The sequence below is a fragment of the Phocoena sinus genome, chromosome 2 (assembly GCF_008692025.1).
Source record: "Phocoena sinus isolate mPhoSin1 chromosome 2, mPhoSin1.pri, whole genome shotgun sequence".
Taxonomy (NCBI): domain Eukaryota; kingdom Metazoa; phylum Chordata; class Mammalia; order Artiodactyla; family Phocoenidae; genus Phocoena; species Phocoena sinus.
The window spans coordinates 2,711,230-2,737,521 of NC_045764.1; the positions used below are offsets into that span (position 1 = coordinate 2,711,230).

Here is a 26,292-nt window from a genome sequence, read left to right on the forward strand (position 1 = left end):
GCTGACATTACAAGATCAATTGGTTGCTGCTGGAAATTCACTAAGCATTCAGACTCCATATAAATGACTGGGCAGGGGGTTAATTTTAGTCTCACCAAGGGAAGGCACATGAAAGTAAAGGCACGATTTCAACGGATAAGAAACTGCCAGGGTGGCTGCCCCTGGAGAGACCTGGGGCGCACATTCCAGGCAGGAGGCTGACTTCCACTGCACGCTCTTCTGTAAACAAACCTTCTGAATATTCTACCTTATGGATGGACTACTTGAAATAACATTATCAGTGATAAGAACAACAAGAATGAAGCAGATCTGGAAAGGCAGGTGGTCCTCAGTAAACACTGGCAGGGAAAGACATCCAGGAAATAATCTTAAGTGAAGCAAACTGTGGAACAGTGAGTATGCTCTGATGCTATTTGTCTTAAAAAAAAAAAAGTTGTATTTCCAAGAGAAACATCAAATTGTCAACAGTGGTTACCTTTGGGGCTTGGGTTGGTGAAAATTCCCTTTTCTTTGTACATTTTTTGGTGTGTGTGTCTGTGTTTATATATACACCCATACACATAAACACAGTGTATGTGTGTATAAAATATATAGCCATCTATTTTTATATTATAAACAAAAACTGTTCCAAAAGAGAGAAAAAAAAAAAAAAAACTAGCTAGAATCCACTTTTTTTTTTTTTTTTTTTTTGCGGTACGCGGGCCTCTCACTGTTGCGGCCTCTCCCGTTGTGGAGCACAGGCTCCGGACGCGCAGGCTCAGCGGCCATGGCTCACGGGCCCAGCCGCTCCACGGCATGTGGGATCTTCCCGGACCGGGGCACGAACCTGTGTCCCCTGCATCGGCAGGCGGACTCTCAACCACTGCGCCACCAGGGAAGCCCTAGAATCCACTTTTAAAACATTCCTGTTCAAGAAGGATAAATGGATATTTTGATTTTCAAGTGATAATTAACAAACTAAATGGTAGTCTTTTTTCACTTTGTATTTTCCTCATCCCAAATTTACTGTGATCATTACACTTAGTAATTTTCTGTCAAAAACAAATGCACGAGGTTCATCACTCAACCATCTAATGTCTACCAATAAATAGTAATTAGGAAATTGTGCACAGATCAATAAGAGGGCCATTAGATGTAATTTCTTAAAATTCTTATTTCAATACTTTTGCTAAACTCAAAATAATTTCAGCTTAGTAACAGGCATTTAGCCAAGAACAGATTTTCAAATACAGAAAACTAAAAAATAAAAAACTCCAAAGGAACAATATATTCTCTGACTTCCCCTGATGAGTTTAGGTTTTCTTAGTTTATGAATCCAGTACACAATTTAATTCTTCTTTCCCAACACTGATGATACTTATGTTAATTTAACATCTATCAACCTGACAAACTCAAAACTCTCCAAGGGCAGGGCCCAGCTCTGTCTTGTTCCCATTAGCCCTGGGGCCTTGCAGGGGAGAAGTCGTTCAAAAGCATTTGATGAATATACTTTGAAAGATGTAAACCTAAACAAAAGGAGTTGCAAGATTTACAGATATTCAAGAGCAAAACATTTCCTAAATAAAGATTATGTAACCAACCAAAACAAAAAAGATCTACATCATAGTTAAAAATAGCATAAGGAGAGAAGAAAAGGTTATTTGCCTAAATGATCTGTGGGACAAAATCAAGGCATATGTTCTCTAGGCTCAATTGCCAAAAGCCTCCGCAGTTTGGGCTGTCTTAGAAATACCAGGCTCTGAGTCACAAAACCAAAGCCTTGAGGAAACTAACTACAAGCAACTCCTGAAATGGGATTATAACACTGTACTCAGGTATGTTATCACTGTAAAATTCATCTTCTTAGCACACTGTTTCAGAATTCTACTTCAAGAATCTTTAAAAAAGAATTATGGGATGGCAAATACCCTTAAACACACACACACACACACACACACACACACACAATTGAACTTTTGTTCTGACAATTCTTGAGAGGAATCCAAATCTTAATACTCTTTACTGAAGAAGTATGTTTTTTGGCATGTCTGCACTTACGCAATCTACTACAGTTGAATTAAGTCTACTCATGAACTTGTATGTCAGGTTCAACAGAATTTTAACCAAGGTGGAAAATTATACTTTTTCTAAATCAAAACAAAACAAAACAAAAGTGTTCTGGACACAAGGATAACTGAAGTCATATGCTTTCTTATGCAAGCTTACATCTTTTGTCAAAGCAGGACAGTTCATTCATTCAGTCAATATAACTAATAGAACACGTTTTGTGTAATGGGCCATTTAGCATGTATTTTCAGTTTTATGGGCCCTACGGTCTCTGTACAGCTACTCCTTTCTGCTGGTGTAGCGTGAAAGCAGCCAGAGACAATATGCATGAATAAACATGGCTGTGTACCAATAAACTTTTTAATTTATGGACAAAGACACTTGAATTTTATGTAATTTTCATGTGTCACAAAATATTATCTTCTTTGGATGTTCCCTCAATGATTTAGAAATGTAAAAACATTCTTAGCTTGCAAGCTGTATAAAAACAGGCCCAATTTGGCCTGTAAGCCATAGTTTGCTAACTCCTGACCTAAACCAACTCTTTAGGAAACCTGGTTTCCACCACTTACTAGCCGTGTTACCTTGTCTTTGCTCCACCAAAAAAGCCCAAACAACAAACAAAATCAACAAAAACGACCACCATAACTGAGTTATAACATCTTAATTTTCAGGTGAGAGTTAATATTTTATCTTTATTTGTTTATTTAATTTATATTTAATTTACTATTTTATTTATTTTATATTTTAGCAATATAACAACAGCGGCAGCAACTAACATTTATTTTGAGCTTACTATCTTCCAAACAGTGTTCTAGCCATTTTAAATGTGTGCTAATTTATTTAATTCTCACCACAGCCTTGGGATGGGTATTTTATGATCACCCTTTCACATATAAGGAATTAGGCACAGAGAGGTTAAGTAACTTATCTAAGCTCTCACAGCTAGTAAAATGGTGGAGCTGAGGTCTGAAGACAGGTACTAGGTTCTGCTTTTAACCACAACTGCCTCTAACCGCCAAATTTCCCTGTTCTTTTCTTTCTTTTTTTTTGGCTGTGTTGGGTCTCCGTTGCTGCACACAGGCTTTCTCTAGTTGCAGCAAGCGGGGGCTACTCTTCGTTGCTGTGTGCGGGCTTCTCACTACGGTGGCTTCTCACTACAGTGGCTTCTTTTGTTGCGGAGCACAGGCTCTAGGCGCGTGGGCTTCAGTAGTCGTGGTACACGGGCTCAGCAGTTGTGGCGCACAGACTCCAGAGCGCAGCCTCAGTAGTTGTGGCACACGGGCTTGGTCGCTCCGCGGCATGTGGGATCTTCCCGGACCAGGGCTCGAACCTGTGTCCCCTGCATTGGCAGGCTGATTCTCAACCACTGCGCCACCAAGGAAGCCCTCCCTGTTCTTAAAGTCCCTATTTCTTTTTTTTTTTAACATCTTTATTGGAGTATAATTGCTTTACAATGGTGTGTTAGTTTCTGCTTTATAACAAATTGAGTCAGTTATACATATACATATGTTCCCATATCTCTTCCCTCTTGCGTCTCCCTCCCACCCTCCCTATCCCACCCCTCTAGGTGGTCACAGAGCACGGAGCTGATCTCCCTGTGCTACGCGGCTGCTTCCCACTAGCTATCTATTTTACGTTTGGTAGTGTATATGTGTCCATGCCACTCTCTCACTTTGTCCCAGCTCGCCCTTTCCCCTCCCCGTGTCCTCAAGCCCGTTCTCTAGTAGGTCTGCATTTAAAGCCCCCATTTCAAAGGACAATTCTCAGAAATTAAAATGCACAACAGAATAAGCATGTACAGTTAATGCTTACCAGTAAAGAGCTAATCCTGAGATTGAGCCTATATTGCGAGTTACAAAAAAGGAAACTTGATTCAAATGGATGCAAGCTTCAGTGTTCTCGTGGAAAAATTATGAACAATAGTCTGACTCCCTCCTGTGTGTGTTGGCCCATGAGAACAAACATTAGTGAAAATGCCCCAGAAGAGGCCTGCAAAAGGCAGGTCACTAAGACTTTCTCTAAATGACTCTTTATTCCCCTAGTTTAAATTTGCCTCCTGCTTTGCTGTACACAGTGGCATTTATAGATTTATAAGGTTTGTCTATTACTGGTAGATTAGCAATAAACACTGTAAGCAGAAGGGCCTTCCTTGTAACAGTTACGGCAAAACTTAACCTAAATCACAGCCTATTGGCATGGTCTATTTTCTTCGTCAGGTCTTTACCCATCTGTTGGTTCTGTATGTTGCCGTTCCAAATGCAAGTGGATACCCAAATAACTAACTCTTCAAAGGTCATTTGAAAAAAAGTTTAGGGTATAAAGTTTATTTCCGTGTAGTCTTAAATTGCCAAAGTGGCTTTTAGAAATTATAATAAACTGTTATTGCTCCATATAACTGCAGAATAAAAACATCTCTGAAGAGCTTGACATTGTAAGACTTTGGCTGGCCAAGGAAATAAGAATTGCTAAAACTGGACTCATGTCAGTTATTCCTCATTAGAAGGTAGTTACTTGCCAGAAAATTATTTCAGAGTCTATTTTCAATACTTACATCAAAATGAGGAAATTTAAATGACAGATGATCTCTACAGCAAGGCCAAGTACATTATAAGACCCTGAAGATGCAGGCTAGGCCAAAAGAGGCTCCAAGACCAAAAGAGCCTCCAAGACCGAAATGCATCTGGCAAATACTAAAAAATGTATCTGGTTTTCTCAAAAAATTTTTTAACTTTCCCCAAATATTTGCTATCAGCAAATTGCATAGCTCTACATAATGTGTGACTGCCTTGATAAGAAAGAACTAGTTCTCAAAAGAAAAAAAAAAAAAAAACATTCACGTTACTTGAAGTTGTCCATACAAAGTGTGATTGAGGAAAATCTTTGGCTCAGAAATGACCCTCTGACCTACTCACTTTCAAAAGCCCAGCATCCAGGAGCCATGCCTTACACGCCCTCCCTCACTTCCCATCTCTAGGCCTTCACCAGATCGTGCCAATTTTATCTCTTAAAAAGCCCTCAGATACGTCCATTTCTTCTCAGTTCCACTGCCAATTACCTGGCTCCAGGTGTGCTCTACCATCCCGAGAGACCACTGAATACCCTTCTACCTGCTTCCACGCCTGCTCCTGCAACCGACATGGCCACAGTGATGCTCTCGTAACACAGAGCGTGCCGTGCGGTCCAGAATCAAAGCCACTACGAGCCATAATGCGCCCACGAGGCTCTGCACAGTCGGGCCTCGGTCCGCTTCTGTGTCTCCTCCTGCACCCCTCACCCCCACTCTCTGTGCCCAGCCACACTGGCCTTCCTCCAACCCCCAGAACATACCGTGGCTCTGTCGTCCAGACTGCCTACATGCTGGTCCCCCTCCCTGTGACGCCTCTTTTCTTCGCGATAACCTGAATCCATCCGTCAGATCTCAAGGCTGTATCACTTCCTTAGGAGAACCGTCTTTTGACCTCGTCTGGCTGAGATACCCCTGTTAATAGTGAACAGGTATCTTTTTCCCTCAGATCACTGACCACAATTGTAATTATACTTAGATCATGTCTAGTACCCCGGACTGGGGGTACTACCCCCAACAGACTAGCAGCTCTAGAAGGCAGGGTTCACACCCTTTGTGTTCATAGGGTACCCAAAGCATCTGGGGCACAATAACAGAGTACCCAGGAGGGGCTCAGTTAAGATTTATTTATTTATATTTGTGATACAATTCACATACCATAAAATTCACCCTTTCAAAGTGTACATTTCAGTGGTTTTTGGTATATTCACAAAGTTGTACAACTTTCACCACCATCTAATACCAAAATGTCCCATCACTCTACCCCACTGCCTGTCCCCGGAAATCACTGATTTACTTTCTGTCTCCATGGATTTGCTTAGTCTGGAAATTTCATATAAATAAAACCATTTAACATGTGGCCTTTAAAAGAAAGAAGCAGGGGGACTTCCCTGGTGGCACAGTGGTTGAGAGTCCGCCTGCCGATGCAGGGGACACGGGTTCGTGCCCCGGTCCGGGAAGATCCCACATGCCGTGGAGCGGCTGGGCCTGTGCGCCATGGCCGCTGAGCCTGCGCGTCCGGAGCCTGTGCTCCACAACGGGAGAGGCCACAGCAGTGAGAGGCCCGAGTACCGCAAAAAAAAAAATAGAAGCAGGCATTTATAGCTATAAGTTTCCCTCTAATTTCTTTCGTTGCATCCTGTAAATTTTGGCATGTTGTATTTTAAGTTACTTTATATCAAGGTATTTTCTAATTTCTCTTGTGATTTCTTCTTTAACCCACTGGCTATTTAGGAGTATGCTGTTTAACTTTCACATAATTGTGAATTTCCCAAATTTCCTTCTGCTACTTATTTCTAATTGCATTCTACTGTGGTCAGAGAACATACTTTGTATGTTTTCGATCCTTTTTACATGTATTGAGGCTTGTTTCATGGCCTAACGGGAAGTCTGTCAAGGAGATGGAGCCACGTGCATTGGAAAGAATGTGTACTCTACTTGTGTTGAGTGGAGTGCTCTATACATGGCACTTAGGTCTAGTTGGTTTACCTTTCTAAGTGTTCACCATTCCACTTCGTATCACCCTAATGGTAAGAGGTCCACACAGTGAAGTCTTTACTTTGGATTTGCCCTTAAACACATTTATTCTGAAGAACTCTAAGGAGAGCAGAGTAGGAAATAAATGTAGCTGTTCTACCTTTCCTGATTAATATCATATCTATCTCATGGCCATGGTGTAAAGGAAAAGATTTTTAAAACCCTGCAAATAAAAAAATCAGTACAAGTGTAGTGAGATGTGAAATGCTATTTTAAACAACTAATACTGAAAGTTAGTTGCCCAAGCACTTTCTGAAAGAAAGACCATATTTTGCCTGATATAGCAAAACTAAATTTCTCAATACAGGAACTTCATTTATGAACTATACTCTGGAAGTAGCATCCATTGCAGACTTTTCAAAAGTAGGCCTTATGAGGCAAATATGGAAATCATGATACACCAGCGTGCAAACATTTTCTAATAAAATCTTTGCATTATTCTTATATAAGGTTTGCAGTTATTTCTCTCAAAATGTGTAGAAGATAAAATTTGCTGATTTTCTTCAACATACTCAGGAAACATAACTGGATTTTCAAACTTGAGAGAAAAATGCAAAACAATATCTCTGGTATGGCATGAAGGTTACATCTACCTTTACTGAAAAAAAAAGACACAGTATTTAGGATCTTAAGCAAAATCCATAAAAATATTTACCTTATTCTACTGTATAATATAAAAGCTTACCACTTTAGTAAAGTACTAAGATTTCTCAGTGTATATGTATGTGAACATGACCTAAACAATGACTACTGAATTATATGAAGTTACAAATCCAAAGACATGGTTAAGTTTTGGTTCTGGTTATCACATAATCAACACTCAGTAACTCACACAAAGTACCCATGAGCTGCTTCTAAATCACTGACATCTTTACGTGGGCAACAGGAAAATTCAACTCCAAAAATACAACACAAGTTTCTAACTGACTAAACTGCAGAGTTCCTGGCTCTGGGCTGAGATTTTATATTTCAAAAAAAACAGAACTCAAACACCTAAAATGATAAATCTCAGAAAATTACATTTTACTCTAATTTGCTTTTCCTGGTCCTCCTCACTCTCCTTCCTACCTTTAGAGCCTTGTCCTCTCACTGAAAGTAATAAAAGCATTTTACTTCTTAATACTGCATGGTGAATCATTTCCAGACTTATAAGTTTCAAGGTAGTGTTAGTAACAAAAGGGTGCTTTCCATCCCCAAGTAATGACATTAACTGTACGATCTAACTACGTGTGAGAAAGTTAAGTATCGTAAAGGCATTTTAGAAGGAGCTGTGGCTTATGCAGTCATGGTAACCACCATGAAACACTGGCCTGAATCTAAAAATGCATTTGTCATGCTGGTACGTCATGCCTTCTTCCAATTTTGATAACCATGTCCGAATATATCCACACAACTATGGTACACATAGATGGCAGTGATAATGATAGGGATGCAAAGAGATTTCGGAAACTGTCTTCATGACCAGAATTAAGGGTAATAGCAGGTACACTTATTCTTATTCACAGTGTGCCTGGCTAGAGCTTCTTTCACATTGGTTCCTGAGGCTCCCAAGCTCAACCGAGCACTTCTGGAGAAGTGAGGTCCTGGAGGTCTCTGCATCCTCCCCAGGACTGGATGCAGAAAGACTTAAGAGCACAGTTACCACGTGTGAAAGTGAGGAAGAAGATTCAGCTGAGGCTATTCCTTCTTCATACCCTCTTTTCTCTTAGCTGTCATGAACCAGAAGCCCCTGGTTTTCTCCTGCTGCCTTTCCGGCCATCCTTGGCCATTAAGTCTTGGAGCTCCTCAAGGTAAACATTGGGTCTCACTTTATAGTCCCTCCCTAGGAGATCCCATCCACATCTACAGCTTTATTTATCACATTAACAAACACAGGCACAAGGGTAAGGAGAGTTACTTGTATAATAATAGGCTGTATGAAAAGAGCTAGTTGGGTTACATGAAAAGTAGATCTTGAAATGCACATAAGCTATAGGCTACATGAAAGAAGAAAAAAAAACTAAACAGTAAATCTGCTGGAATCAAAACAAGGACCTGTCTTGCATGGTATCAGCTACTGTCTTTTCTCCAAACTTGCCAATTTTTATTAGAATGAGTTATTGTTAGAAAACAGCATTATTTTTCCTACTGGAAATGTGTGTACAGCTGGCAAAGCATCTGCTCTTAGTACTTTAAGACGCAGACAAGTCCAATCGAAATGACTGAAAGGATACTAAAAACTTACCTGGAATTTTAATTGATAGGTTAATAGTAACATATCTTAAACCACTTTTAAACTGATATTTTAATTATCTCATATTTTATGTGTGTGTACATGTGAAGGCTAAAAATCAAAATAGATTCTGATGGAATGCCACTCAATGATGAAAAGGAACAAACTACTGATACACACAAGAAAATGGATGAATCTGAAGGGAATTACGCTAAATGAAAAAGTCAACACTAAAGATTATATACTCTAAGATTCCACTTATATAACATTATTGAAATGACAAAATTATAGAAAGAGAGGACAGATCAGTGGTTGCCAGGGGTCAGGGCTGGCAAGTGGGGGAGGTAGGTGAGTATAGTTATAAAATGGCAACTTGAGAAATCCTTGCGATGGAACTGCTCTGTATCTTGACTACAGTAGACACAAGAAGCTATACATGTGATAACAAGTGCACCGGAACTAAATACATACATCCACAAATGAGTTCAAGTAAAACTAGGAAAATCTGAATAGGCTCCGCATTGTAACAATGTTAGTATCCTGGAAGTTACATTTGGGGGAAACTATGTAAAGGGTACACGGGTTATTTCTTTTAACTGCATGTGAACTTACAATTATCCCCAATTTACAATTTAATAACAACGAAAAAAACAGCTTTAAGGTGCTTACAGCACACTCGCAAAGATAGTTTAGATTATCCATCCCTGACTACAGAAGTCTAATTTTTTAAAGCAGTTTTCCTCCAGTTCCTCCACATTCCATGCTGTTGATGTCAGCCCATGAAGAAAGGCAGATTTAGGTCGACAAAAGGAGAAATGTCTTGAGGTTATAAAGAACACAATAAAAACGTATTAATATTTTAAAAAGTAGATCTTGAAATGCACTTGAAAGTTTGAGATCATAATGACATAAATAAGCATTTATGACCTAAGAAAAACTGCCTCCTTTGGTACTTTGAAGTATTATAAAAAATCACACGGAATTAAATTACAAAGCTAACACACTTGTTTACGCAGCTGGTCTTTTTTAAAATTGAGGAACTTTAAACCTACAATTCTAATAGGCTTATTGGTGACACCCCAATCCTTTGAAAAATAAATGAAATATCATAAATCATCTGACAGTTCTTAAGCTTAGATTTTTATCATCACTCAGACACTTTAACAATAAAAAGCAATATGAAAGGATAGGATCTTGTTTATGTGACCTATAAAGTTTAAGACAGAAAATAAATCATACTATTAAATGTCATTTAGAACTCTAACTTCAATACTTAGGATTGAATTGGCATAATATTCTTGGTAATTCCTATGAGAATTCATACAAGTAGGGTAGCTTTCCTTACAAAATATTTCAGAACTCTGGCATTTCCTGTGATAAATGAAGCAATAAAGCTTTGGAATTGCAATTGGGTATATTTAAGCACTTCATATAGGCAACAGGACTGCCATCTTGCTGGATATCTAGCACTATGAATTTATTATTTGACATTCAAAGGAATGTTTGAATACTTATAAAAAGTCAAGGATTGGGGTAAGCCCTTTTCATTTTAAGCTACGAATTTAGGACCACATTATAGCTACAGAGTTCAATCTCTATTTTCTGGCGAGTTCATTTAATGAAAATTACTCACAAATTTTGCAGGAGATGTTAAAATGAAAAATCCATAAATACCTTGAAACTGCTTAAGATTCAACAGAAGAGCAGTAAGATTTAAGTGTAAGCCACAGCATCCTGAGAATTTTTATCATAGTTAAGTTTCAAGAAGATAAATTACGGGAGAGATTCTCCATGACCCGACTGTAAGATAACTTTAATGGCTGGTCAATGACCAGTCCAAGTGACATCCCGATTCTTAAAAGTGTACCTTCAGACGTCCCCTGGACTAGCATTAGGGGACTGAGGTCAAAGCTGGGCCTATGTAAGACTGTAACCATCTTCGATTTCAGTCGTTTTTCAAATTCATTTTAGGATACAGCTACGGAAACCTTAGTCTCCAAATAAAGGCTTAACCAATGTCACATCCCTATCAGGCTGTGTACAGGCATTTAATAAACATTTGAATAAATGACTGAATTAATGATATCAGAAAGCCAACTTCTTATATCCTGCATATCATATTGTTGCTAATAAAGAACTCTTAAAGATTAAATTTAAAATGTACATTATCTTTCATGAAATTATTACTAAATATTGAATATATACCAAACAATATTTTTGCATATGTGTAAGTTATAATGAAAAATAATAACATGAACACCTGTCTTCCTACTGTGGAGATTAGGGAATAGAACATTACCAGTCACTCCAAAGTCGTCTTTGTGGTCTTTCCCATTCCAATTCCACTCCTTCTTGCCATGCCTTCTCCCCAAACACCTTGAATTTTTTCCCTCACTTTCCTTATAATGTTAGCATATGTATCCCTAATCAAATCAAGAATCAAATCTTAAATTCTGTAAGATTTGGGATGGAATTATATTGGTTGGAATCATACTGGAAGCATTCTTATACATTCCGAAGGTTCACCTGTAATGGTATGTTTCAACACGGCACAATTTATGACTTCTCTTGTTGATGGCTATCTGAGTTCTTTCTGGTTTTCTGGAACATTGTCATATGCGTTTCTCCATGTATGTTTGCAAGAGCTTCTATCTCTCGGAGTGGAACTGCTGGGTTGGTATATGCACAAGTTGTTAGATAATGACAAAGTTTTTCAAGGTCGATCCAACTGACACCACCACTAGTGAGGGTCAGAAGGGTCAGGGTGCCCCACTGCATTGCCAGTCTGCTGGATATAAAATAGTACCTCCTTGAGATATTTTTTTAAGCTTTTTTTTCCTCTTTTGGAGTGAAATTTACATACAATGACACGCACAAATCTTAAGTGGACCATCCCATGAGTTTTAAACAAATGCATATACCTTGTAACCCACACCATAAGCACACCTCAAAAAAAGTGCCTTCGTGATCCTTCCCAGTCATCCGTTGCTCCATCCCCTAGAGGCGACCACGCTTCGGATTCTTTTCTCTCACAGACAAATCCTGCTTGTTCTAAAACTTCACAGAAATGGAGAATCGCACGATGTATTCTTTTGGATGAGGCTTCTCTCAGTTAGTATGATGGGATTCAGCCATGTTGTTGCTGGTATCAGTGCTGTTTCTTTCTCTCAGAGTAGTACTCTATTTTATGGACACACCAGTCTGTTTATCCGTTCTCTTACTGAGACACCTGGGCTGCTTCTAGTTTTTGGCTATTATGAATGAAGTCACATATCCATATGCTATGTACTTCTTGTCTACATCTTATTTTGTGGACTTATATTTTCCTTTTTCTTGGGTAGATACCTAGGAGTAGAATTGCTGGGTCACCAGGTAAGTGTATGTTTAGCTTTATAAGGAAACTTCCAGATCTTTTTCCTGAGAGGTTGCACCGTTTAAGCCTCTCACACAATATGTAAGAGTTCCAGTTGCTCTACATCCTTAACATTTGGTGTTACCAAGCTGTTTAATTTTAGCCATTCTGGTGGGTGTCTCACTATCGTTTTAACTTGCATTTCCCTAGTGACTAATGATGCTGAACACAGGCTTACTGGCCATTCAAATACCTTCTGTGGTGGAGTGTTGTTGTTATAAAGTGTCTTTTCAAATCATTTGTCCCCTATCCCCACTTTGTGTTTTTGTTATGGAGTTGTATAAATTCATTACCTATGTAGCCCTTTGACAAATACAGGTTCTGTGAGTATTTTTTCCCAGTCTGTGGCTCATCTTTTTGTTTTCTTAGTGGTGTCTTTTGATGACCACAAGTTTGTTTTTTTTAATTCTGATAAAATCTAAGTTATATATTTTTTTCTTATGGTTATTGCTTTCTACATTTAAATCTTTGCCTACCTCCAAATCATGAAGATATTCTCTGATGTGTTTTTCTAAAAGCCTTAATGGTTCTAGCTTTTACATTTAAGTAATATGGTCCATCTCAAATTAATCTTTGTGCACGGTGCAAGGTAGGAATTGAGATTTCTTTTTTTCCATATGGATATCCAGTTATTCCAGCACCACTTACTGAAAACCGTTCCTCTCCCCACTTGGTTGCTTTGGGTCTTGGTTGGAAATCCAACGACCATATAACTGTGGGTCTCTTCCGGCCTCTCTATTCGGTTGCATCCATCGGCTTGTTGATCTTTACGGCAGCACCACACTATCTTGGTTACTGTAGTTTATGGTTAGGTTATGAAGTCAACTCCTCCAGCTATGATTTTGAGATTGTTCTGGATAGTCTCAGTCTTCTACATTTCCATGTAACTTTTAGAATCAGCTTGCCAATTAAAAAAAAAAAAAAAGCCTGTGGGATTATGATAGGGATTAAGTTGAATCTATAGGTCAATTTGGGGAGAACTGTCATCTAATTGAGTCTTCCAATCCACGAACATGCCATCCTTCTTCATTTATTCAAGTCTGCTTTAATTTTTCTCAATAATGTTTTATTGTTTCCAATGTAGAAATTTTTGCATGACTCTTGTTAATTTTATTCTTAGATGTTGTACTTTTATTAAAAATGGGAAATAGGCATATTATTGATAATCTCAATTCAAAATAGGGCTGCTCCATCATACACACTCTTTTCAGAAATACTAAATATATCAAAATTCTGAGTAATTTTGTTTAATAAACAAACGAATAAACATAGTATGTTCTGAATAGTAAGCAAGACAAGAATTTCTAAAATTGCGACAAGGACTCCACAACTTGACAGTAAAAAAAGGAATGGATATAATCCAAGAGCATACATGCTGGAAATGGGATCAGGAAGTTTCTTTAATCCACTCACTTTAAGCACATCCTGTGATGGGGCAAGAAGGGGTTAAATATATGGCCACTTCTGTCTGAAGCTGCATTGATCTTTTAAGGATGGGACTCTTGGTACCTCACTGTTCCAAAGCCAACTCTTTTTTGACTTCTGGCCCACATAGTCATAACCAAGGGTTTCAAGAAGAGTAGAGCAAGAAGTATTTAGCTTCGACCTCTGAGCAGACACAACACAAGCCCTTTGTCCTCTGCTAAAGACAGGCCTGTATCCCAAAGCTCGTAGGTTTCCCATGTGGCCTCCTTTCTACTGCAACTTGTTTCACTCCTTTCACCTCACTGTTGTCCTCTTCCTCATTCTCTGCTTCTTCCTGGTATCACTAATTTCATTTTCCATCTTCACTGTCTGACTTTTCAGACGTCTGTATTTATCAGGATCTGGGAGTGAATGGATCAAATCCTTCATCACACACCACACCCAGCCCTAAAAGGCGCCATCCCTCCCTTCATCTTTGGCCTCTGCTTGCCTCTTGCTGGCTTCTCTTTTGGTTTCACTTTATAGAAGTCTTTTCCCCACATGCTTTGCCTTAACTTTCTTCCCCTGCTCTTCTTGATCAAACGTACCCTCTTCCTGAAGCCTATCTTCTGCTTTATCAGGGCTGATGCTACCATGATCGTCTTCCTTAGTATCCTTCACAGTGGATTCCTACATTGGCAGCCACTGGTGAACCAACTTCCCTTCATCAGTCGTGTTATTTTCTTATTCACTTAAAGTGTTTTTTAGTTTCTGCGATTTCCTTGATTTTTTGCACCTCATCAGTACTAGGAGCAGACTGAGTCTGAGGCCCTCTCGGTTTGACCATCTTCGCTTCCATGTTTCCCCTCATCTGCCTCCCTTCCTCTCCCTCCTCTTCTTTATTAATACCACTGGCCAGCTTGTACTCTTCCTCTCCTGCTTCTGGCCTTTTCCTACCTTACTTAATGACGGACATTTTCTCACTGAAATAAGCTCTAAATTCTTCCACTTAGTCATGGGTGAGGGATAGAGCCTTAAGCTCATTAACAACTCTTTGGTCAGCTGTTTCTACACTTTCTGAAGGAATCTTATCCAAGGAGTTGCTTATAGTAAGAACTAGAAATATAGCCTATTTGGGTAAACGGAACTTGTTCAAATCAAATACTCTTTCATCCTTCATCAGATATACTTACATATGTAAGAAACAAAATACCAGCTTCCCTGGTGGCGCAGTGGTTGAGAGTCCGCCTGCCGATGCAGGGGACACGGGTTCGTGCCCCAGTCCGGGAGGATCCCACGTGCCGCGGAGCGGCTGGGCCCGTGAGCCGTGGCCGCTGAGCCTGCGCGTCCGGAGCCTGTGCTCCGCAACGGGAGAGGCCACAACGGTGAGAGGCCCGCGTACCGCAAAAAAAAAAAAAAAAATAAATAAATAAACAAACAAAATACCTTTGACCTCTTTCTTTTCATTGTTGATCTTGGGCTAAAGATGACTCCAGTTTTTGTTTTTGTTTTCTAGATGTCCATACATTTTTCTGGATTGATTTTTATTTCTTTCATAAGCACTTTCTACTCAAGCAGTTGCTGTACTATCCTTTCTTTCTTCGGACTCTGTGAATATGAGCTGGTATCCTCTGGGCAATCAAACTGAAGAACTCAATTCGTGGCCTGAATATCCAACACCCTGGCTGTAGTATCAGTAGCAAAGAGCACAGTTCACTCTCTTGCAGATAAACTTACTACAGACTTGCATTTTTCTCATCTGCTGTTGTCAACCACAGAAGTCAAGAATAGAAATACCAGAGTACAGGCAGTAGGAAACTTGGTTTACGGACCGAACCTCTCGACAACTGGAAAAAAATATACTACTTCTCAAAAAGGAATATAGGATACTTATTTCTTACTTCAGCTCACAACCTATGGAGTTTTATTCCAAAGGGACAGGGATGTTATATTTTACTTTTCTCACCAACTCTAACATATTCAGAGATTTTCAAACTCAAGCACACAAGGTACAAGGTCTTTTACAGATCTGACTTGTTTTGCCTAGCAAAAAGCAAAGTCAATGTTATTTAGAAAGATTTTTTCTTTCTTTCTTTCTTTTTTATAACAGCATTCATAGTGGCAGCAAAGGTCCATGCCCAAGATTCTATTCTACCTCATCATGAACTAACCTTTGGAGACTGGTATCATGAACACTTATTGTTTCATCCTTGTGTTCAATAGTCAAACCTGTATGCAAACAAGTATAATATATTTATGTGGCTGATCTTCTCAAACACCCTGTCTCAGGTCTTTCCATCGATGATGAGATTACTGAAAAGCCAGGGTTCTTTCCTAATTCTCAGAAAAGGCCTGAGAAATAGATAAGTTCTCTCGTAGAAAGTATTATCAGGACCCAGAGTCTGTCTGTCAAAGTCTATTAAGAATGATAAAAAGCTTCCATTACTGGGATAAGGAAAATCAAAGTCTTGCCAGATCCTGTTCTGGCAGCTCCAAGTACATCTTTACCCTGCAAAGCCAGGATTAAAAAAATCTGTTCTCTATTATTGCCTCCATAAAGGCCCAAAGGAATCATTTTTGAAAATTCTTTAAGTTCAAAACTATTTGCTGGTTGACTTATACTTGAAGGATTGTTTAAACAGATATAAAAAGCTCTAAGTTACCTATTCTTTTCTTCAAAATCTTTAAAGTATATTCCATTTTCCTGCATTGACTGAAATCTGAGGCCAACATAATTTCCCCCCTTACAAAAAAAACTCAACCTATTTGCCTGGTTCCCCAAAGGAATTGTTCTTTACCTCTGAGGCCCAGCACTTTTACTAGGCACAGACACAGGGTACGCCCCTTTAATATGCAGATTCTAGTTGTCTTTTATTTCAGAAAAGCTTAATCCCTAAATATTGGATTTACTTCATTAGTTTGGGTGGCTTGTTGTATCTACAATTATATATACGATGGACCTGTTCTGCCTGTCTTCTGTATCAGCGGTCTACAAATTGAGGTACATTTAGAGCTATATGAAGACTAAGAGATACATCGGCACAGATCGTTTAAAGGCAATCGAATTCCAGATCCTCAACCTCTGTCCTTCCTATTACTGACCTCTTCCGGAATGTACCTGAGGCCAAGGTACCATGCCAGCCTCTTCTCATTCCCTCTTCCCCTCCTTCACAATCACTCTTCTCCCACTTTACAAAAGAAATGCATACCACTCACAAATCCCGGCTAGTGCATTGCCTTGGAATACAAAAACCCTCCAGGAAGCCAAACCTGTAAATCCTCCTTTAATCAAAGCACTACAGTAAGGATTTGTTCACTCCCCATCATACATATAACATACCTATTTTATTAAGAAATGGAGTATGTGGGCCCATGTTAGTAAATTACAAAATCAGATACATAGTAGAATGAAGCAGTAATGAGAGTGTTTTTACTTAAGGACCTTACTTTCCAAAACCCTTACTATTGTAAAAGGTACAACTCAACTCTGGGAGACTTTAGGGAGTGCAAAGCAAAGAAATCTTGAAGGCAGCAGCATCACCGTATCCAGGCAACACGTGGCAAGGCTCTGTGCCTCATCTATTTGTCTGTGTTAGAATTAGAATTCAGCTGTGTGATGGTTGTCATGGAAACGTACATTAACATATTTATTTGAGCTGAAAAATCAAGTCGGATTTTTACTGACAGAAGGAAGTCTGACTTGGAAGATAAGTTTAAAGTTGATGACTAAGCTTTGTCAATTAGATTAAATGGCAACCATTTTCCCTCAATTCAGTGATGTACATTATAGCTGCAAGGTTTTGATAAAAATACGTTTCAAACGTATGTTAAGACAAAATATTCCTCTAAAAACTCATTGTATGTTGGCAAGTATATATTAAAATTAATAATGTTTCTAAATAACACTTTCTAAGCATATTGGGTTAAACAAGGTGCCTCTAAGTAAAAGAGTAATAAATATAACAGTTATTTGATAAATCTTAGTTAAGCCTTTTTAATAAACTTTCCCAAACTGAGAAAGTGATGATAAATCCCTTTCAAAGTCAGATGGTTTCCAATTCTTTGCTTTCCACAAATGACTGAGTAATTGAGTTGTTGGTAGACAGATCGTTAAACTAATTTATCGATCGCTTTTTGATTTCTGGCACATAGCTCAGAAGGATGAGGAAAGGTAGTAACTGATGCAGTTCTCTCATACTGGAAACACTGCTATTTTAAACCCAAAGGCGTTACATCATCTTTGAAATGTCTGTCTGACTTGGCTCCCTTCTCGCATCTCTAATCCCTATGACCTCACTCTTCTTCTGTATCATCTCTTTTCCCTTCCACGCCTTCCAATTTTGTTTTCATTCCTTTGGTAGTTTTGTTTTTTTCCTTCAACTGTTCTTTCCTGGGTTCTGCTTCTAATTTTATAATTAAGCCTAATTATAACTATTCCTTTATAACTGATAATTTCACCATTTCCCATCTTGCCTGTGATACGACATAGGAATCCAACAGTATGCTCTTTCATATGAGCAATCTCTTGCCCCAACTTGATACACTGAAAAACCTACCCGTCCTTTCCCCCAGTGGTTTACAATACCAGTTTTGTTATAAATCGAGGTTCCGTGTATAGATGGATCTGTTTCTGAATTCTCTATTCTTTCCATTGGCCAATTTGTATATCTTCATATCATACACTGGCTTAATTATTATAATTTTACATTAAGTCACAGTACAGGTAGGAAAGACACTTTGTCTTCACTTTGTCTTTGTAATTCTTGGACCACTCCTCTACCATGTTAAGTTCAGAATTATAATGCGAAGCATCACCAAAATAACAACATTAAAGATGAATGCTACGACTACTAGTAGTAGTAATGTTAAAACCCCCGAAATTCGTTAGGAATTTGATTCTAGGTGCATTGAGAGAATCACTATCTTTGCAACATTAAGTTTTCCAATCCATTAATACTGTGTTTCTCTCCATTTAACTGGACTGTAGCTAATGTCTTTCAATAAAAGTTTATAACTTTCTCAATAAAGGCTGTAGACATTATTTGTTAGATTTATTCAAACGCTACTTACGTTGTGCCTCTACTGTAAATTGTATATTTTTTAAGTTGCATTTTCTACAGTAACTCCACTGTGGAGAAACCTGGCGACACCACGTGATGAAGGTTAACATCGCCAGTGATGTCATGTTGATTGGATGAGACATAACCATGAGAAAACATCAGACAAACCCAAATTGAGGTCCATTCCACAAAGGATCTGACCATTACTCTTCAAAGCGTCAGGTCCCAGAAAGAAAAGATCAAGAAATTGCTACAAATTGGAGTAAAGAGATAACAGCTACCTGCGTTTGACCCTAAAACAGAAAAAGGACATCAGTAGAAACACTGGGAAAATCTGAATAAAGCCACAGTTCAGTTAATATTATTGTATCAATGTTAATTTCTTAGTTTGAGAAGATATACCGCAGCTATGTAAGATGCTAATTATTTCAAAATAAAATGTTTTTTAAAAATTACATCCTCTGTTTTGTTTCCGTTTTTGCTGGTCCATAGAAATGCAATTGGCTTTTCCACAAAAACTTTGTGTCCAAAAACCTTGCTCAACTCCCTAGTTAATGCTAAGAATTTAGCTGCAGAGTGCTGGAAAATTTCTACATAGACATTTATATCATTTGCCAACAGTGACAGTTTTTTTCTTCCTTTCCATTCCTATACTTTTTTATTTTTATTTTTTTTAGGGTTTTCTCCTCTATTTTACTCTGCCGGCTAGGATCTCTGATACAATATTGATTAGAAATGGTGATATCATGGATCCTTATCTTTTAAAAGTTAAGTTATATCTGCTAATAGCCAGAGATAATTTTAATTTCATCAGAATAATCTAAGGAAACTAAATTGCTTTTGCCTTGAACATTTCTATCATAGAGATAGCAATACCCTTTTAAAACTTTTTCCAATGCTAAAACGTTTATTTGAAAAGCATAAAAGAATACACAACACAGAGAAAAAGAAGTAACATGAAGACAGAAAAGAAAAGCAATATGGTATTATGTTACTAAAAGAAAATAAAAGCTGTGACATTAACCTTGTAGACAACTAACATCTATGTTATTAAAAGAAAATAAAAGCTGTGACATTAACCTTGTAGACAACTAACATCTTCCAAACTTTGCTTTCCCGCCTCATGGTGTGGAGCTGTCACTGAGAAGTAGTGTCAAGCCAGAGTCCACATTTCCAAACTCTCCTCCCTTGCACCAGAGGTGGTCTTGTGCATAGCTGTCCCCACAAGAATGGGGCTGAATGTCAGATCTCAGGTCGAGGCTCTCCAGAAGCGGGTGAGGTAGCTTCCTGCTCCTTCCCCAGCTACTGGAGGACTCAGAGGCCCAGGTTAACGACAGTTACCGACTGACGGAGGACGCCTTCAGTGCACTGCTGGTTAGCAATAGATACACTTTCATTAGGTTGAAGCTGTTACGTTTTTTGTGGTCCACTTACTACAGCACTTAGCTTTCCCCAGCTAACATTAAAAAAATGGTATCTTTAAGTGGGGTGCAGACCAAATAAAAAAAATCTAGAATATATGACAACTGCTTAGCAGCCCGGCGGCAGGCAAGGGAGAGACCGAGTAAAGGATAGAAGGACAGTCACGTCACACAGTCACAAAACTTTTAATACAAGTACTGCTTGTGAAGAGGGATCCGTGGTTAAAGAAGTCGAAAAGTGGCTGTCTCCAGGGAGCTAACTGGAAAGTGGCCTCTGTCTGGGGCAATGGGGTCAATGGAGATGCTCTATATCTTAGTCTTGGTGGCGGCCTACACAGTGTATACGACTGTCAATCTCACTGAACCGAAAGCTGTGTCTTTGCTCTATGTAAATTATACCTCAATGCTTGAAAATGCCTGAGATAGCTTCAGAGCTATCTATCTAAGTGTTAACTAAGTGTCTAACTAAGCCTACAGGGAAAAAGAGATGGAAAACAATATCAGAATTACGTTATTACTTGCTGCATTTATTGAGAATTTACAAGAAAGAAATCTGCACAGGCAAGGAGTGACAGGTCTGAGAGCAGAACTGAAAGGGAGTAGAGAATCCCAAAGTCTGGAGGCTCCCAGGGTTAGAAAATCTGACCGCTTCCGGATTTTACACAGTAAGAGAGGAGACTGAAAAAGGCTTTGAGCAAAAATGGCCTGTTAGGTTTTCTCAGGTGAACAAGGGGAAGTCAGCCTTGCTGCTGATCAGGCTGAGTCGGTGAACTTCCCAGGAAGCCTATTTCAAATGGCCATCCAAGGGCCCCCATACACTGAGAGAGGGGGGAACGGGAGACAGGAAGCAAAGGAATAAATTAGGCGTGGCGCTTCCTGGCATGCTTTTTTGGCTAGAGAGACCATACACAATTTACTGTCCAACCCGGGACAGTTTTGAGAGTGAAAGAGGGCATTATCACTTAACCTGCACGAGGGATATAAACTGAGACTGTCCCTGACAGATGGGACACGTAATTCCTCCGTTTGGCATATGGAGTCAACTACAAGGAGGGAGGTCAGAAGCCAGCTAAGTTTCTGAGGGAATAACATTGCCAGCCCCCCACCCCCCAAGCCTTGCCTCTAAGCCTCCAGCTGACTCCTAAAACAATGCTCTAACCACCAAAACTGCATGATCATAAAGTAGGAAACAAAGGTTACACAGCCTCCAAGGCGGGAATATTCCCCCAATGTCCGTATAAGCGTGACCTTGGCGGAAGATGGGCAAAGAAGAACCTTCCAGAAGACATTCAGGTCCTAGGGAATAATGTACAATGGAGCTCCTTCTAGAGAGCAGGGCCAGAGTCTAAGCAAGGGACATCTTCTACCCCAGGCAACAGTTCTTCCAAATGCTTCTTGCCATTCCATTTTTTTGGGTCACTGTCAGTATTCCTAATTCTAAATGTTCCCTCAGCTTCAGAAAATTAAACACAAACTTGTAAGTTGAATCTTGGGCCTAATGCAATAAATTATGGACACTACACGTAATGTGATGGTGGTGAGAATAAACCCGAAGAGTCTTTTACAAAGATCACTCCCTGAACTGCCTGCCAGGAGGCCATGTTTCTCCTCCAACCCTCACTGTTAACTGTATGACCCTGGATAAATCACGATTTCTCCGGACTTCAGTTCCTTCATTTGTAAAATGAATAAGAGGATGCCTTCCAGTTTTATAATTCTAATTCAAAATTCTCGACCTCGCTAAGCCAAAAGAACTACAAAAATCCTCCACAAAATGTCATTAGCTGGAGAATCCATAAGAGACTGGGTCCGGTTTTTACAGCAAAAGCAACTCAGCACAATTCTAAAAAGTTATATTGGCAAGAAGAATCCTGGCACTCTTTCATTTCTTGACTTTTCTATATTATTTTGCTCTCGTTATAGTACATTAAGAAATAAAATATAACCGTTTTTAAGTGGAAAAAGACACCTGCCTTCCACTTCATTAGGCTTTCGAAACTAGTCCAAAAAGAGGAGGGAGGTGCACTGCACTTAAAATCTCACTTCTTTTTTAACATTCACAACCTAAGATTCTGAATGTTTTAAAAACCAAAATGCTATTTGGAGAAGATTTTTAATCCAAAAATACCATAATAATACATTTTATTAGGTATATAGTCAAAAATAATATTCATCAAATCCTAAAAATATCATTTTTTCAAATAATTAAAATTTGAAAAAAGTGTTTGCTAAATTTCAACTTTTGATGCCTCTAATTTCTGGAAGAAATGAGCACTCAGGACTCTGTCTTCTACACTGATAAAAGATAAGACAAAAACTAATATTCTACACTGATACTTTGTTACTCACAATTAATATAGTTTTATACATGTATAAAAATAAGAGCCAAACATATTTGAAAAGTAGGACCCAAACTTTGTCACTTCTAATCACAATATGTTTTGGGGAATTCCCTGGCGGTCCAGTGGTTAGGACTCAGCTCTTTCACTGCCAGCCCAGGTTCGGTCCCTGGTTGGGTAACTAAGATCCCACAAGCCATGTGGCACGGCCAAAAAAAAAAAGATATCACAGTATGTTGGGACAAAAAAAAAAAAAAAAATGAGAAGTATTTTGCAGGTCCTGCTACCACGTACCCTAGTATCATCAGTGAGTTTCTAAATCAGTCATATTTATTATCACTGACTATAAAACTATGGACTAGATGTTGGACTATCACACAAAACCAAGAAGTATCAACTCCACAGTACCTTGAGAAAAGATCACTCAATTATCTGTTGAGTGAATTAGTGAATCAAAAAATACATAAAATATTTATGTATTTATGGTACAAAAAAGCACCATAAAATATCCTAAATCTCGGAAACACAAATTTTCAGGTGTACCTCAGATTATATAAAACATTTAAATAAGTTTAAATAATGGAAAATTTGTAAGTGGAATATTTTAAATGTGCTAAGGAAACCAGAGATATTTGACAGTAACTAACTCTCAGGTAAAAGAAGAAATGCTTTTTAATGACAAAAATATTCCCTTAAGAGAATATTTCACAATTTATGTTTCTATATCAGTACTGATGTTGAGAGGTCCCTTGATTGTTCTTATCCAGAACACTTTGTATATGACAACTTTTCTTCTCTGGAAACTTTACTGTTTATCTTTTCTTTCTGTTCTAGGAAAGTGTCTTGTATTATTTCTTTGATAATTCTCTCCAAATTTTCTCTTGTATAAGTGAGTGACAGAATCTTCTGGACTGTGTCTCTAATTATTTCTTCCTCAAATTTATTTTTCAATCCCTCTAAGGAATTGATTTCAGCCACCACATTTCTAATTTTTGTGAGTTACTTCTTGTTCTTTAATTTTCCTCTCCTTTAATTCTCCTTCTTAAAAAGGATTCTGCTATGCAAAATCTTCTCACATTTTCAGAGATAGTAATTAAAGTTTGCTTCTTAAGTTCCCTACTGTTTTGTCCCCTCAGAGTTATTTCTGTTTGCTTTATCTCTGCTTTCATATGGGAGGTATTCCCAAATATCTGTTGATCCTTGGCTGACTCTCCCTATTTAAGTGTAAGTTATTAGTAAAGCAAGATGGCGGCTCTGCCTGTGGGCTGAGCTTGTTGAAGGTCAGTTTCACGGAAGAGCAAGTGGGGAGCAAGCTGGCTTTCCCTGTGGGGAACCCCTATAGGAAGCCTCTCTGGGACCCATCGGGCTCTCTGGACAATCCTCCAGCACCTGACTGGGAACTTGGCCCCTGATGCCCTAAGAGCAGGGCGGATGTTTACTTGACCCCACCCTCCACGGCTCCCGTGTCCCTGAGCCTCGATTCTCTGAAGTGTCAACATCTCCAGAGAATAAACCTTCCATTGCCTGCGCTGTGGGGAAGGTAGTTATCTGGCTGGGGTGAGACAAGGATCCGAGTGTCCAACTGGTCCTTTCACAGACTTTCAGCAGGCTGGGTCTGTTTCTGACCGGATGCCTTAGCTCCCTCTCCAGCCTAACCTGAGACCTCCTAGGGTTCTACAGGGCAAAGCTGCTTCCTGGCGTGTTACTCTCCTCTGTGGGGCTTAGGTGCTGCACTGTCCTCGGCCAAGTCACAGGGTCATATGACTTCTTCTGTGTTCATATTTGTGGATTAGGGTTACTAATGTCACCTACTTTTTATCAAAGATAGAGCCGGAATTTTTTTTTCTTATTTCCTTTGCTCTGGATGGATTTTGTAATAGGAGAAGGCAGAAAGTTCTCTATTTGCCATCTTAAAATCAGAACTTACAGTCTCCACCACACACCATTTGTAACGCTTTGAGGCCGCTACAGTTTTGGTCTGCTGAGCACACACTCCCACCACCCTTCTTTGAATTCCTTTGGAGAAAGCCTCTCTGCTGCACGAGAAGACCCCAGGGGGGCTTCCAGTCCCTGGACCAGACCTCTTTACTGAAGCACTGGGAAATCACGCCCTCCGCTGGGCCTCAGTGATGATTCATCACACACGGGGTCAAGGAGGGTTGATCCGCATCTTCTCTAAGGCAGGCAGGAAGGTGTTTAGCCCCACAAGTTCTCTTTCTGTTGGGACTGCTCAGCTGAGAAGATGACAGTCTCAAGCCGCTGCCGGGCATCTCACTGGTCACATGCCGTCTGGAGAATGACGAATAAAGAAACCAGCAGAGCTGAAAAAGAGTCCAGATGAGATCATCCGAGTTCCTGGCTGCAACCATGCCTGACGCCAGATGGACCTCTGGAAACCATAGTTATATAAACAATTAAGTTCCTTTGATTTTCATAAGCTGGCTTGAACTGGCGTTCTTGCATTTGCAACTGAAGGAGTCCTGATGAATTCATCATTTAATTGAAATGTTCCAAATTACTAATAATTGAATGACACAACACCACTTCTTTGCCAAAAATTAAACAGCCTAACTTCTTTTATTAGAACAAAATCACAAATAGTAAATATCATACCCATATGCCCCTTTCACCATTTAGGTAAGACACTTTGATTTTATCTGAATATTCTCATGTTTTCAGGACAGTACTACCTTGGAGAATGAGGCACATATACGTTCTGCAGTACTGCATACCCAACAGCCCTAAGCTGTAGAAGAATTTTCTTCCAGGGACTTCAGAAAGTCCTGTCATTTCTTTAAACCTTCTCTACCGGAGTTCTCAGTTTTTAATAAAATTCAAGTTGTACGGCTGTCTTACATAAACGCTATGTGGAAAAATGAAATAATATATCTCAAAATATTTGGTCCCTTTGGAAGAAAAGTAGGGTCTAAATGTAAAGAATTATTCGGCCTCAATCTCTGGCCCAGTGACGGGAAACCAGGATAATTTCAATGCAAGGGTTTATGGGAAGGAGGCAGACAGTAATAACATGCTTCCAAGGAGGCAGGCGGGGATACTTAGAAGGAATGTGTGCCTTGGATGCTCTCCCTGGACTAACCTCCCCAGTGTTATCTCCGGGCCACTGTGCTCACCAGCCCAAGAGTCAACATCTAAGCCTCTAGGTCTGAAGTTCCTGCCTGGGTCTTTATCACTTTCAAGTGCATCTAGAGGCTGGGCAGGTAATCCAATACAGTGAGGAGACTAAACATTTTTAATGTATTATGACTCTTCTATTTGCAGGAAACAGTAAATCTTATTAACATTCCAGCCTCTCTCACTCTCTTTTTTATTGGTTTAGGTTGCTTTTTTTCTTTTCATGCAGCATTTCTATCTATTATTTCTACTTTGTCCATGGCTTGCTTCATAATGCTATCTTAAATAACAGCTTTGGGCACGAAAACTCCTTGCATGCACAGAACTTGTGTATGTGAGTAAGAGTGAATAACAGTGAAGATAATAATGGCTCAGTTTATTGAAACTTAGCACGTGCCATACGCTGTTCCAAGTCCTTTCCATGTATTACCTCACTTTGTCTTCACTTCAGCCCTGTGAGGCAGGTACCATCATCCTCATTTGACAGATGAGGGCATGGAGAGTCACTGAGAGGGGTAAGCGGCTGGTCCAATATTACAGAGCACACAAGTTGTAAGTACGAATGCAGGCACCCTGTTCCAGGGACCTCTGCCCTTAAACTATTACTCTGCACTCCATCAAGAAATATGCCATCAGTTATGGGTCAAATTGTGCCCCTGCAAA

The 26,292-nt window shown here is 39.3% G+C and overlaps 1 protein-coding gene across 12 annotated transcripts in view; it reads right to left on the reverse strand.

Moving 5' to 3' along the window:
• The window catches only part of ZNF438 (zinc finger protein 438), a 171,418-nt gene that overhangs the window by 48,553 nt on the left and 96,573 nt on the right, over positions 1-26,292 (reverse strand). The window contains exon 4 of one of the 12 annotated variants that reach the window (XM_032618997.1): positions 14,871-15,032. The exons of the other annotated variants lie outside the window; for them this stretch is intronic. The gene's annotated coding sequence lies outside the window, so the exon portion shown is untranslated. The remainder of the gene's footprint in view (positions 1-14,870; positions 15,033-26,292) is intronic. 12 annotated transcript variants of the gene reach the window in all.